General features: G+C 42.0%; 1 protein-coding gene and 1 non-coding gene across 2 annotated transcripts in view; one reads left to right on the forward strand and one right to left on the reverse strand.

Annotated features, from left to right (window-relative positions):
- Positions 1 to 12,187, forward strand: part of LOC145394188 (tether containing UBX domain for GLUT4) — a 673,993-nt gene that overhangs the window by 646,774 nt on the left and 15,032 nt on the right. The gene's annotated exons all lie outside the window — the stretch shown is intronic.
- Positions 1,608 to 1,726, reverse strand: LOC145394231 (5S ribosomal RNA). The gene has a single exon (XR_013896338.1). It is a non-coding gene; the product is annotated as a 5S ribosomal RNA (ribosomal RNA).

The following is a 12,187-nucleotide window of genomic DNA, read 5'->3' on the forward strand; positions in this document are numbered from 1 at the left end:
GTGAGTTGGGAGCAGGGCAGTGAAATGGCAGGGGACAGGGTGACTTGGAGGCGATTTGTTTGTGGCCACCCCAAACGGGATTGAGGCGTCTGGCAATAGATAGATAGATAGTTTAAGTACTTGGGTAGTGTGATGAGTAAGGATGGAAGTTTGGAGGGTGAAGTGCTTGAAAGGGTACAGCAGGGAAGAAAGGTTGCTGGTTCTTTGAAAGCAGTGATAAGAAACAGGGAACTGAGCATGGAAGTGAAAAAGTTACTACATGACAGTATTGTGATACCAACTCTAACATATGGAAGTGACGCTTGGATGTTGTTGGAAGGACACAGGTCAAGAGTGAGAGCAGTGGAAATGAGTTATTTAAGAGGAGCCTGTGGAGTCACATGGAGAGACAGGCTGACGAATGAGGATATAAAGGAGCATTGTGGTGTGGATGTGGATGTGATAGGAAGCGTTATGAGGAACACACTGAGGTGGTTTGGCCATGTGGAGAGGATGGAGGGTCAAAGACTGACGAAGAGAGTGTATGTGAGTGAGGTGGAGGGGGGGAGAGGGAGGGGGAGGCCGAGGATGAGATGGAGGGATGGGGTGGAGAGGTATATGAGAGAGGGGGGTGTGAGTTGGGAGCAGAGCAGTGAAATGGCAGGGGACAGGGCGACGTGGAGGCGATTTGTTTGTGGCCACCCCAAACGGGATTGAAGCATCTGGCAATAGATAGAAAGATAGAAAAAATAAAGCTTAGTAAACAGTACCCTAAAATGATAATGTTTACCCCACCTATGGCTAAAATACATTAATCTAAGTCTAAAAACAATTTATAAATCAACCTAAACACGCAAGTTTAGTTTAAGATATCATAAAAATCGGTAAAAAAAAATAAAAACCCTTCCCTGAACTGGGGCTTGGCCATCGTTAGGCAGGGTATGGTGGTATTTCAACCCCCATCTTTAAGCCAGGGTATCACATGTAGGGGTATCATATATTGAGATATTACTGTGTTTGTATATATATATATATATATATATATATATATATATATATATATAGATAGATAGATATATATATATATACACAGTAATCCTCGTACTTTCCGGACACCCCACTTACAGGACATTGTGGGCCTGGGCATTTGGAACCCAAAAGTGGCCAAAAAAAAAGAAGAAAATCCCCCCAAAATCCTAATATTTTTCCAACCGGAATTTGAAATTGTTGTGTGGCACTGAACAGTTGATTTAAACCAAGGCCCCTTCACCCCTTGCTTCCTCCCCCCTCCCCCTCCCCCATTCCCACTCCCCTGTCAGGTTGCCATTTGGTATTTTTCATTAACAAATGTGGGCCACTTTGGTAATGAAAGATTCGTTTGGTAATGAATCAGAATAATGCATTACCAAACGGATTTTTCACATGTATGATGATACACAGCATGGAGATGGTGGATTGTTTGCTTTCTCTGATTAATCTGCTAGCCAACATAGCATGAAAATAATCATTCATTCATTGCCAGACACCACGTATCCCAAACGGGGTGGCCAAGGGCTCAGAGTTAATTGTTTTACAGGGAGGGGCACTAATCCTCCACCAACCCCACCTGACATGCAGGGAGAACATTATGCCAACAGCATCTGGTGTTGCCAGGCGGTCATCCATCCAAGTACTAACCAGACCGAACGTTGCTTAACTTCGCTGATCGGACGGGAAGCGGTGTACTCAACGTGGTATGGCCATTGGCAACATGCTGTTAATTATGAGAAGAGTGATTACATGTATTTCCACTTGTATATATAATTAGTGAAGATTAAATGGTAGCATTATGAGTTTGGTAATGAAAAGTTAAATTTGGTAATGAAAATTGTGGAGTTTGGTAATGTGGCCATTGTGATCTGGCAACTCTGTTTGCCCGTCACCAACACTCCGACAGTTATTGCCTAACTTCAATGGCGAGTATGTGCCTATCGCAATGGAACCCACATGTGCTCATTTTTTATGAATAAACAGTGAATAAACTGCAATATTTCGCCACTAGACCACACGGGAATTTGCAGTGTTGTGCAGTGTTAAGATATTAGAATTTAGAGTGCAAAGGATTATCTGTGGATTGCAAATTGGCGGTTGAAACTGGCGTGGTGCAGTTAAGAACAATGTGAAGTGTGAAACAATTATAACTCACAATGCAAAGAACTAAGTGCAGCACAACACTGGATTACTGTATGTGCTTCAAGATAATTTTCACCACTGCCAAAACCTTAGAAAAAACGGCCACAAACGTGCTGTAAGTACCCTGCCTGAGGCACAGTCACTTTTAATTCCTCATTCTTTGGTTCCTTTTCATTTATTTCATGCTTTATGTCCATTATTTGTGTGAATAGGGTCTTAAATAGGTTTAAATAGGTGCTATGCATGTCCAGTAGGGAGTTAATTAGGTGGCTTTCAAAGTTAGGCTGGGTTAGTGTCCTTAAGTACCAGTCCATGAGCTAGGGGCCCACTTTCCAGACGAGACCACTTTCCGGACATGCCTTTGGCTCTATTATATGGGATAGTAGAGGGATTACTGTATGTATATACAAGTATATATATATATATATATATATATATATATATATATATATACACACACATATACACACACACACAGTAATCCTTCCAGGATCTGACATAATAGAGCCCAAGCAACATCTGGGACTTGGTCTTGTCTGGGACTTGGGCAAAATGCCCCTGGACTGGTACTTATAAGACCCCAACCCAAGCTAACTTTGAAAGCCACCTAAATAACTCCCTAGCAAACATGCACAGCAGACCTATTTAAGAACCTGTTCACACAAATAAGGGACAGAAACCATAAAATAAATGAAAAGCAACCAGAGAGTGAGAAATTAGAAGTGAGTAAGGAAAATATTTAGCAGTGTACAGGGTACGTACGACATGTCCGTGGCTGTCGCGAAGATTAACCTGCCTCCTCTATGGCTCTTACAATGGTGAAGGTGCACTTGATTCACATACAGTAATCCAGTGTTGCACTGCACTTAACCCTTTGCAATGTGAATTATAATTGTTTAACAGTGCACATTGTTCTTGCGCCACATCAGTTGCAACACGCCAGTGTTGCACTCTGCACTTAATCCTTTGCACTCTGAATTCTAATTTCTTAACACTGCACAACACTGTAAATTCCCATGTTGTCTAGTGGCAAGGTATTGCAGTTTATTCAATGTTTATTCACAAAAGTGAGCACGTGGGCAGCCATGGCAATGAGCGTGCAGTCAAGATGGTAGGTAAGTGGGAAATGGAGAGGATGCAGGAGTGCTGTAGCGGATGTCACCAGAACTACACGCCAATACACAGCTGTTCATCATCACGCGGCAAATTTAGAGTAGGGATGAACACATATTGGCTTTTGTGTGTGTGTGTGTGTGTGTGTGTGTGTGTGTGTGTGTGTGTGTGTGTGTGTGTATTTACCTATTTACCTATTTGTAGTATACAGGAATTGAGCAATGCTCGTGTTGTCCTGTCTCCATATCCACATTTATCAAGTCTACCTTTACACACATGAATGTTTTTCTCATGCACCACCTCTTTGTCTAAGTCATTCCAAATATTTAAGAATATACCTAATTGTGATATACACGGAATGTACTATGCTCATGGGTTTCCGTCGCTGTTTCTCAATAAGTCGAATTTAACTTTAAACTCATTTAAGTTTTTAGACTGGACGATCTCTTTGTCCAGGCTATTCCATAAGTCTATACTTCTGTAAGGAAAGCTATATTTCTTGATATCCTTCAAGCAGCTTGACTTTTTCAATTTCATCCCATGTCCTCTTGTTGCTCTCTTATCCCATACAAACAGATCTTCTTTGTCAATTTTATCTACTCCCACCATGGTCCTGAACACCGCAATCATGTCTCCCCTCTTTCTCCTTTCCTCTAACGAAGGCAAATCCAGTTTTTCCAGCCTCTCTCTGTATGACAGGTCTGTCAGACTGGGGACCATCTTGGTTGCTGTTCTTTGTATTCTCTCAATCTTGTTTATATCTTTCTTTTTGTGTGGGGACCACACTACCGCTGCATATTCTAACCTGGGGCGGATCATGGCCACTATCAATTTTTTCATCATTTCCTCATCCATATAATGAAATGCTACTCTTATGTTAGTCAAGAGCTTATAAGTCTCTCCAACTATCTTGTTAATGTGCTTTTCTGGTGACAAACTGTCTTGGACCAGCACTCCCAAATCTTTCTCTTCTCTCCTTTTTGTGATTAATTCATTACCCAAAAAATAATTCAGTGATGGTCTCCTGCTGCTTTTACCCATTTCCAATATTTTACATTTCTTTACATTAAATTTCATTTCCCACGTCCGGCTCCAATTGTGTATCCTATCCAAATCCTCCTGCAGTATTTTACAATCCTCCTCAATCTCTATCTTCCTCAAGATCTTTACATCATCAGCAAACAGACTCGCATAACTGTTCACTCCATCTACCATATCATTTACGTAAATCAGGAACATTACTGGCGCCAACACTGAGCCTTGAGGGACTCCACTTATTACTTCCCTCCATCCAGACATCTTTTCCTTTATTACTGTCCTCATTTGTCTGTCTGTCAAAAAGTCTCTCATCCATTCCAGAAGTTTCCCCTTTAGTCCTCCTATATATTCTAGTTTCCACATTAGTCTCTTATGAGGTACCTTGTCAAAGGCCTTCTCTAAGTCTAAGTACACACAATCCACCCAACCATCTCTCTCCTGTACCACATCAATCGCTCTTGAGTAAAAGCTCAACAAGTTTGAAACACATGACCTTCCACTTCTGAATCCAAACTGACATTCAGCCAAAATATTCATCTCTTCTAGATATTTTATCCATCTGTCTTTCAGGATTCTCTCACACAATTTTGCGACCATGCTGGTTAGAGACACTTGTCTATAATTCAGGGGTTCTTCCCTGTTTCCTCCCTTGTAAATTGGTACCACATTTGCCCTCTTCCATTCTTTTGGCACTTTCCCCTCTTCCAGTGAGCATACAATTAAGCTGTGAATTTTATCCGCCAGTTGTTCTCTGCATTCCTTCAGTACCCAATTAGAAATTCCATCAGGTCCTGGGGCTTTCCTTACATCTTGAGTTTCCAGTAATTTATACACTTCCTGCACCTCCACTTTTATATCTTTCATCACCGGAACATTTCTAATCACTCCCTCCCCTTCCACAAGCTCCTTTTCTTTAGTGAAAACTGACTGGAAACGTTTGTTCATTATTTCTGCTTGCATTGCCGCATCCTTAAAGACCTCTCCATCTACTTTCAGCTTGGTGATTCCTTCCTTTTGTTTCAGTTTGCCATTAACAAATCTATAAAACAGTTTGGGTTCATCCTTGCATTTGTCAATTATACCTTTTTCAAAATTCCTTTCTTCTTCCCTACGTATTCTTGTGTATTCGTTTCTTGTTCTTTTATATTCTTCCTTTGTTCTGTCGTTACCTCTCTTTCTCCAATTGTTCCACGCCTTACCTCTCTCTTTTTTGGCTATCATACACCTTCTATTAAACCACTCCTTTTTCCTGTTTTCTTTCCCTCTTACTCTTGTGTGTGTGTGTGTGTGTGTGACCCAGTCCAAAAATGTCTGGGACTTGGGGTGTCCGGGTCTTGGGCATCCAGATCTCAAAGATATTACTGTATACAGTAATACCCCAATGTACGATTCCCCTAGATGCGATACTCTGGCTTAGCGATGGGGGTACAAATACCACCACGCCCCGATACCCAATGGCAGAGCCCCGGTTTAATGATGGGCCCTCCGATGTCACATCCACAGACGACAGGCCGAAATTTTAAACTGCATGCGTTCCTGCGGCCAGCTGAGCCCACCCGCCTCCCAGGATGCGCAGAAACGCTCGCGCAGGACCCACAGCCATTGCTCACCCTGCGCTCACCCATATTACTCTTCTCGCACCGGTCATCTCAGAGTGAGGATCTTGCTTGTGCTTGCCCACCATGCATCGGGTTGCACCACCAACGTTATGCAAGCTGCTATCCTAGTGCATCATTCCTGTGTTCGAGCATTGCCATGAGTAGAGTAGTGATACTAATCGCGTGTGAAGTGCGATATTGTGTGATTTTTGGCCCAAATAAATGTTGAAATATCTGGTAAGGGTGCTGCACATGGTGGGGCTAGTGGTAGTGCTAGTGGAGACCCTAGTCGTGATGGTAAGCAACCTGCTAGTGGTGGTGCTGGTGATGTTCCTGGGAAGCCTGTGCATAAGACTGTCACTAGAGGTGAAATTGGGCATACTGAAGCGCCACAACAAAGGCAACACAACATCATTATGTATATGATTGACCCACATTCAGTCTTAAATATAACAATATTGTGTCACTCTTGTGACAAGAGGTAGGAATATTTTTGTTAAAGCAGAGAGTTTGTGGTTCATTAGAGCTGAGCCCTGATTTGTTAGGTTAATGCAATAATGACAGGAACATAAACCTTAGTGTTTATATGTAAGGCTTAAATTGCCATATTAATATGAATTAATGGATGTAAACCACATATAACCTGTGTTAATGATAAACAACCATATGTCCTTGTAGCTCAAGGTCCAACTTGCAGTGCATGTGTCACATAATAGCTTAAAACAGGATGGAATAGTTGGCAGTATACTGAAGTATTGTGTTTTTCATTTAATGGTGCTTTTTTTTTTTTTTTTTTTTTAATAACATCAGAGGAAGGAAAAACAAATGAGTAAAAGGACATTGCAATTGGAACGTGGAATGTAAGGGGAGCAAATGATGAGGTGAAAGAGAGAGAGATTGTCCAGGTGCTTGAGGATGCGAAAGTGGATGTATGTGGAATAACTGAAACAAAATGGAGAGGAGAAAGTGTGAGAGAATGGGAGTATGGATGGGGTATATGTGCAGGAGTAGGTGAGAATGAGAGGGCAAAGGAAGGAGTATGTATAGTTGTGAGTAAAAGATGGAAGAGGAGCATAAGACAGTATGGATCAGTTGGATCAAGGATTGTGTGGGTAAAGTTGAAAGTTGGAATACAAATGTGGGCGATTGTGTGTGTGTATGCGCCAACGCAAGATCGTGCTAGAAGAGTGAGAGAAGAGTTCTGGACAAATGTAGAAGTGTGCATGGAAAACTTTGGAAGGAATGATAGAGTGTTTTTGATTGGTGATATGAATGGTAAAGTTGGGAATGTGAAAGTGGATGGAATAGTTGGTGAGTGGGGTGTGCTTGCTGAGATAGATGAGAATGGGAGTGCGTTAGTGGACATTTGTGCTGGGAGGGGGTTGGTGATAGCCAATACCTTCTTCAGGCATAAAATGATCCACAGGTATACATGGCGAGTGATGAGAAGGGTGGGTGGTGAATTGAGTGAAAGGAAGGCAATGATTGATTATGTGTGTGTGGATGAAAGGATGCGAAGATGTATATTGGATGCAAGAGTTTATAGAGGTTGGGGGAGTGGACTTTCTGACCACTACTTGGTGGTGGCCAGAGTTAAAGTTCAAGTAAGATGGAGGAATAGAAGAAGGGAAAGACGAGAGGAAGGAGAAGTTGCAAGGAGAGTGGAAAGGTTACAGGAGGATGAGAAAAAGGCAGAGTATAAGAGAGAAGTGGAGGAACGATTGGGCAAATATGAGTTGGAGCAGATGGGGGACGTGGAAGGTGTGTGTAGAATATTTACAGAAGAAATATGTGCAGCATGTGATGCGGTGTGTGGAAGGAAGAGAAGACGGAGGGGGGTGCAAGGAACAGCGTGGTGGACTGAAGAGGTGAAACGGGCTGTGGCACAAAAGAAGAAGGCATACAATGAATGGATGAGAAATAGGGGCGTGGAAGAAGTTGAGAGGCGGAAGAGAGAGTTATATGTAGAAAGAAAGAGAGAGGTGAAAAGATTAGTAAGAGAGAGTAAGAAGAGAGTGGATGAGGAATTTGGAAGGAATTTGAGTGTAAAGTGGAGGGACTGTAAGAAAATGTTCTGGAAAGAGGTGAAAAGAGTAAGACAGGGTGGAAGTGGAGTTAGCAGGGGAGTGAAAGATATAAATGGTAGATTACTAGTGGAGAAGGGAGAAAAAGTGAGCAGATGGAGAGAACACTTTAAGGAATTGCTGAACGTGGAGGATGGAAGTAATGCGAGTATAAGTGGCTAGGGAATGGCTGGAAGAAGGAGGGAGGTGAGAAGACAGGAAGAAATCAGTAGGATAGAAGTTGTGGAAGCAATGAAGAAAGTTAAATCAGGGAAAGCCCCAGGAATTGATGGAGTGTGTGGTGAAATGCTGAAGCATGGGGGAGAGATAGTAGTAGAATGGATGTGGAAGATGTGCAGATTGGCCTGGGAGGAAGGTAGAGTCCCGGAGGATTGGAAGTCAGGTATAATTATTCCCTTGTACAAAGGAAAAGGGGAAAAAGAAGTGTGTGGTAATCATAGGGGCATTTGTCTTCTTAGTATAATAGGAAAAGTATATGGTAGGATACTTATTGACAGAGTTAGAGAAAGAACAGAGAAATTAGTTGGAGAAGAACAGGGAGGCTTTAGGAAGGGAAGAGGTTGTGTAGATCAGATATTCATTCTCAGATCTTTAGTGGAAAAGTTTCTAGAGAAGGGAAAGAAGTTGTATGCGGCTTTCATGGATTTGGAGAAAGCATATGACAGGGTGGATAGACTAGGATTGTGGAAAGTGTTAAGAATATATGGAATAGATGGGAAGTTGTTGAATGCTGTGAAGAGTATGTACGATGGTGCGAAGGCTGCAGTGCGTGTGGATGGGGAACTAAGTGAATTTTTCTCTTTGAAAGTTGGGTTGAAGCAGGGATGTGTCATGTCTCCATGGTTGTTCAATCTGTACATGGATGGGGTAATAAAAGAGGTACAAGGTAGGGTAGTGGATGTTGGAGTGGCCCTGGTGAGAGAGGATAGTGTTTGGAAACTCCCTGTACTGTTGTTTGCAGATGATACCGTGTTGTTGAGTGAAGACGAAGGGGAGCTGCAAGGCTTGGTGGATGAGTTTGAGAGAGTGTGTAAGAAACGGAATCTAAAGGTGAATGTAGGGAAGAGTAAAGTGATGGTCTTTGAGAGAGGTGAAGTCAGTGAATGTACAGCGAGGTTGGATGGTGAGGAATTGGAAAATGTGAGTACGTTTAAGTACTTGGGTAGTGTGATGAGTAAGGATGGAGGTTTGGAGGGTGAAGTGCTTGAAAGGGTACAGCAGGGAAGAAAGGTTGCTGGTTCTTTGAAAGCAGTGATAAGAAACAGGGAAGTGAGCATGGAAGTGAAAAAGTTACTACATGACAGTATTGTGATACCAACTCTAACGTACGGAAGTGAAGCTTGGACGTTGTTGGAAGAACACAAGTCAAGAGTGAGAGCCGTGGAAATGAGTTATTTAAGAGGAGCCTGTGGAGTCACATGGAGAGACAGGCTGACGAATGAGGATATAAAGGAGCGTTGTGGTGTTGATGTGGATGTGATAGGAAGCGTTATGAGGAACACACTGAGGTGGTTTGGCCATGTGGAGAGGATGGAGGGTCAAAGACTGACGAAGAGAGTGTATGTGAGTGAGGTGGAGGGGGAAAGAGGGAGGGGGAGGCCGAGGATGAGATGGAGAGATGGGGTGGAGAGGTATATGAGAGAGGGGGGTGTGAGTTGGGAGCAGGGGAGTGAAATGGCGGGGGACAGGGCGACTTGGAGGCGATTTGTTTGTGGTCACCCCAAACGGGATTGAGGCGTCTGGCAATAGATAGATAGATAGAAAAAAAAAATAATAATCCATACACCAGATTATTGGTGTCCTTCATTCATAAAATATCTGTAACAGTTGGACTTGAACTGCTGTAGGTTGAAGTTTGGAGGGAAACAACTCTGGGGAAACGAGTCCCAGAGAGACGCAGTTCGGGGAATGAAAGAATTCTGATAGGCAAAAGTTCTGCAATATGGCTGAGTGATGTTCCAGTCATGAGTGCTGCCAGATCCCCATGTAGCACGAGGGAAGGCTTGGAGAGGTGGCACCATGGATGCAACTTTGTCTGAGCATTTGCCATAAAATTACCTGTAAAATAATGCAAGGGAGGCAACATTCCTTCTTACTTGTAGGGGAGGTAGTTTATTTATAATAGCAGGGTTATTAATAATTCCAGCTGCTTTGTTCTGAATTTTGTCTAGTTGTTTTAATGCAACCTCTCCACATCCACTCCACAAGGGTGAGCAATATTCAAGCTGAGAGTGCACATGACTCATATAAATTATAGGTAACTGCTCGTCAGTGAAGAAATTACGGACTCTGTACAATAATCCAAGTTTCTTTGAGGCACTTTTAGCAGGTGCTCTGACATGAGAGGTTCCTCTGAGGGCATTGTTAATTGAGACACCAAGAATTTCAATACTTTTGGAGATGGGAATTTTAGTAGCATTGAAGATAATATACAAATCTGGCAATATCTGTCTATTAGTAAATTGTATATATTTGGTTTTACGGGCATTAAATGAGACAAGGTTGTTTTGTCCCCATTCATTGATCTTAGATAAGTCATGATTTAGGGAGATGGCTGTACTGAGTTGAGAATTAGAGATATTAGACTTTGTAAATGGGTGTCTGAGTGTGAATGAACTATGAAGTATTGAGTCATCTGCATATAATGGATGGGATTGTGGGTGACAGATAGGAGATCGTTAATATGAACCAGGAACAGGGTTGGCACCAGAACTGATCCCTGTGGTATGCTGACATTAATTGAATGGAAATTGGAATATACATCATCTAATTTTACTCTTATTTTTCTGTCGTTGAGATATGAGGAAAGCAGAGAAACAAAAGACGTTAGTCCATAGCAAGGGAGTTTGGACAGCAGGGAACATAGCCATACTCTGTCAAAAGCTTTAGAAATATCAAGGGCTGCTGCATGAGTTTTTCCATGTAGGTCAATTGATTGATAAATGGTATGAGTCAGGAGATTGAGTATGTCAATGATGGATCTTTCATGGCAAAAACCATATTGTCTATCGCTAATTAAATTATTGGATTCAAGATGTATAACTATGTACTTATTAATTAAAATTTCAAATACTTTACCAAGAGAAGATGTGACAGCTATTGGTCTGTAATCAGAGAGGTCAGAGGAACTTGCTAGAACAGAGGCAAGTTCTAGGGAACACTTTTTCAGAACAATTGGAGAAATTCCATCTGGTCCTGGAGCTTTGTTGGTAGGTAAATTGTCTAGGGTGGATTTTACGTGTCTTGTCTGAATATTAAGTGGAACAATTCAGGAGAGTCAAGTTCTAGTACTGGGACGTTCTGGCTGACTTCCCCTATGGTAGAATTTCTGGCAAATGTACTGGTAAAGATACAGTATCTGCTTTCCCACCTGGGTCATTTATAACGTTGCCATCTGAAGATTTTAGTGGGGGAATGGATGATGTTAAAGTTATAATTGAAAGAATTGACAGTTGACCAGAATATTCTGTTGTCATTAGGACTGTTAAGTAGTTTTGGTGCCTGATTTTGAAGAAGTTTGATTTGGCAAGATTTATTACAGCTTTTGCATGGTTTATAGCAATTTTAAATTGAGAGTGATTCAGATGTTTTTTTATTTTAAGTAAGAGTTATATGCTAATGACATTTGGGCTGTTGCTCTGGCACAGTTGCTGTCAAGCCATTTTGGAGAGTTCGATCTTTTAGTGAACTGTTGGCATGAATAAATCCATACCAGCTAGTATTAAGTCACAAATGTGGGACTGGGTAAAATTGGCATCACAAGAGCAAAAAGACTGCCATGGCATGTCAGCAAGATAATTTCTAAATCCAATGCCCTATCAAAGTGCCATTGGGTCACCCTGACAGGTTCAGAATGGGGAGATTTGGGGGGGCTAACTAATGAGGCTTTGATGAGATTGTGATCAGAGGATCCAAGTGGTGACAGTAGCTCTATCCTGTATTGATGTAGATTATTTGTCAGGGATAGATCCAAGAGATGGGCATTATGGTCAGGGTTATCTGGTATTCTGGTTGGTTGCTTTACCAGCTGCATGAGATTAAACAATTCTTTAAACAGCTTGCACCCTAGACCAGCATCGTCAGTCGTGGCAGAATGAAATAACCATTCAACATTATGTACGTCAAAATCACCCAGAATGGTAAGTTCGGTGCTGAGGGCAAGGGTGAGGCTACTCAACTGTGTGGATATGGAATCAAATACAC

Source organism: Coenobita brevimanus, chromosome 26 (genome assembly GCF_032717465.1).
Source record: "Coenobita brevimanus isolate Jiangsu-jjx chromosome 26, ASM3271746v2, whole genome shotgun sequence".
In the NCBI taxonomy this organism is placed as follows: Eukaryota; Metazoa; Arthropoda; class Malacostraca; order Decapoda; family Coenobitidae; genus Coenobita; species Coenobita brevimanus.